The sequence below is a fragment of the Arachis ipaensis genome, chromosome B7 (genome assembly GCF_059453495.1).
Source record: "Arachis ipaensis isolate K30076 ecotype BB chromosome B7, ASM5945349v1, whole genome shotgun sequence".
Lineage (NCBI taxonomy): Eukaryota > Viridiplantae > Streptophyta > Magnoliopsida > Fabales > Fabaceae > Arachis > Arachis ipaensis.
Window position 1 is genome coordinate 72,901,659 of NC_142442.1, and position 3,000 is coordinate 72,904,658.

Genomic DNA, 3,000 nt, shown 5'->3' on the forward strand with positions numbered 1-3,000 from the left:
GGGATGGGATTTAGGGTTCGGCCATTTGGGTTGGGTTTGGCAGGGAAAAGAGTTTGAATTTTGGAGGTAGGTGGGGTTTATGGGGAAGAGAGGATAGATGTAAGTGGTGAAGAGGTGATGGGAAAGAGTGATTGAGGTGATTGGTGAAGGGTATTTGGGGAAGAGAGTTATGAAAAGGTGTGAAGAGGAGAGAAGAAGATGTGGGGATCCTGTGGGGTCCACAGATCAAGTGGGGTTAAGGACTTAACATCCCTACTCCAATTAGGCGTGTAAAACGCCCTTGCTGTGCAATCCTGGCGTTTAACGCCAGATTGCTGCTTGTTTCTGGCGTTAAACGCCTAAATATAGCCTGTTTCTGGCATTTAACACCAGGAAGATGCTTGTTTCTGGCTTTAAATGCCAGCTTGGTGCTTGTTTCTGGCGTTAAACGCCAGACAGATGCTTGTTTCTGGCGTTTAACGCCAGACTGCTCTTCCTCCAGGGTGTGCTATTTTTCATTCTATTTTTCATTCTTTTTTTGATTTTTTAGTAGTTTTTGTGACTTCACATGATCATTAACCTAAAGAAAATATAAAATAACAAGAGAAAATAAATAAATATAATTAGATAACATTGGGTTGCCTCCCAACAAGCGCTTCTTTAATGTCAATAGCTTGACAGTGAGCTTTCATGGAGCCTCACAGATCTGCAGAGCATTGTTGGGACCTCCCAACACCAAACTTAGAGTTTGACTGTGGGGGCTCTGGTTGACTCTGCAGTGAGAGAAGCTTTTTATGCTTCCTCTCCATGGTTACAGAAGGAGATCCTTGAATTTCAAACACAAGGTTGTCCTCATTCAGTTGGAGGACCAACTATCCTCTGTCCACATCAATCACAGCTCTTGCTGTGGTTAGGAAGGGTCTTCCAAGGATTATGGATTCATCCTCATCCTTCCCAGTGTCTAGGATTATGAAATCAGCAGGGATGTAAAGGCCTTTAACCTTTACTAACACGTCCTCTACTTGTCCATAAGCCTATTTTCTTGAGTTTTCTGCCATCTCTAATGAGATTCTGGCAGCTTGCACCTCAAAGAACCCAAGTTTCTCCATTACAGAGAGTGGCATTAAGTTTATTCCTGACCCTAGGTCACACAGAGCCTTCTCAAAGGTCATGGTGCCTATGGTACAGGGTATTAAGAATTTGCCAGGATCCTATTTCTTTTGAGGCAATTTCTGCCTATCCAATGCATTTAGTTCATTGGTGAGCAAGGGAAGTTCATCTTCCCAAGTCTCATTACCAAATAGCCTGGCATTTAGCTTCATGATTGCACCAAGGTATTTAGCAACTTGCTCTTCAGTAATGTCTTCATCCTCTTCAGAGGAAGAATACTCATCAGAGCTCATGAAGGGCAGAATGAGGTTCAACAGAATCTCTATGGTCTCTAAATGAGCCTCAGATTCCTTTGGTTCCTCAAAGGGATACTCCTTATTGGTCACTGAATGTCCCAGGAGGTCTTCCTCACTAGGATTCACGTCCTCCTCTTCCTCTTTGAGTTCGGCCACACCATGTAAGTCTATGGCCTTGCACTCTCTTTTTGGATTTTCTTCCGTATTGCTTGGGAGAGTACTAGGAGGGAATTCAGTGACTCTTTTACTCAACTGGCCCACTTGTGCCTCCAAATTCCTAATGGAGGACCTCGTTTCATTCATAAAACTCACAGTGGCCTTAGATAGATCAGAGACTATATTTGCTAAGCTAGATAGATTCTGCTCAGAATTCTCTGTCTGTTGCTGAGTGGATGATGGAAAAGGTTTGTTATTGCTAAACATGTTTCTTCCACCATTATTAAAGCCTTGTTGAGGCTTTTGTTGATCCTTCCATGAGAAATTTGGATGATTTCTCCATGAGGGATTATAGGTGTTTCCATAGGGTTCACCCATGTAATTCACCTCTGCTATTGCAGGGTTCTCAGGATCATAAGCTTCTTCTTCAGAAGATGCCTCTTTAGTACTGTTGGATGATTCCTTCAATCCATTTAGACTCTGAGAGATCATATTGACTTGCTGAGTCAATATTTTATTCTGAGCCAATATGGCATTCAGAGTATCAATTTCAAGAACTCCTTTCCTCTGAGGCATCCCATTACTCACAGGATTCCTTTCAGAAGTGTACATGAACTGGTTATTTGCAACTATGTCAATGAGTTCTTGAGCTTCTGCAGGCGTTTTCTTTAGGTGAATGGATCCACCTGCCGAATGGTCCAATGACATCTTTGATAATTCAGACAGACCATCATAAAATATATCTAGGATGGTCCATTCTAAAAGCATATCAGAAGGACACTTTTTGGTCAGTTCCTTGTATCTCTCCCAAGCTTCATAGAGGGATTCACCTTCCTTTTGTGTGATGGTTTGAACATCCACTCTAAGCTTACTAAGCTTTTGAGGAGGAAAGAACTTGGCTAAGAAAGCCGTGACCTGCTTATCCCAAGAGTTCAGGCTGTCTTAAGGTTGAGAGTCCAACCATATTCTAGCTCTGTCTCTTACAGAAAATGGGAAAAGTATAAGCCTGTAGACATCGGGATCAACCCCATTGGTCTTAACAGTGTCACAGATCTGCAAGAATTCAGTTAAGAACTGAAAAGGATCTTCTGATGGAAGTCCATGAAACTTGCAATTCTATTGCATCAGAGAAACTAATTGAGGTTTCAGCTCAAATTTGTATGCTCCAATGGTAGGGATTGAGATGCTTCTTCCATGTAAATTGGAATTAGGTGCAGTAAAGTCACCAAGCATCTTCCTTGCATTGTTGTTATTTTCGGCCATGTCTCCTTCTTTTTTCAAAAATTTCTGTCAGATTTTCTCCAGAGAGTTGTGCTTTAGCTTCCCTTAGCTTCCTCTTTAGAGTTCTTTCAGGTTCAGGATCAGCTTCAACAAGAATGTTCTTGTCCTTGTTCCTGCTCATATGAAAAAGAAGAGAACAGAAAATATGGAATCCTCTATGTCACAGTATAGAGATTCC

General features: G+C 41.8%; 1 non-coding gene across 1 annotated transcript; it reads left to right on the top strand.

Moving 5' to 3' along the window:
* The first annotated feature begins 2,303 nt into the window (after nt 1-2,303).
* On the top strand, nt 2,304-2,411 carry LOC148552984 (small nucleolar RNA R71). Its single transcript, XR_015892726.1, has one exon. It is a non-coding gene; the product is annotated as a small nucleolar RNA R71 (small nucleolar RNA).
* The last annotated feature ends 589 nt before the right edge of the window (nt 2,412-3,000 follow it).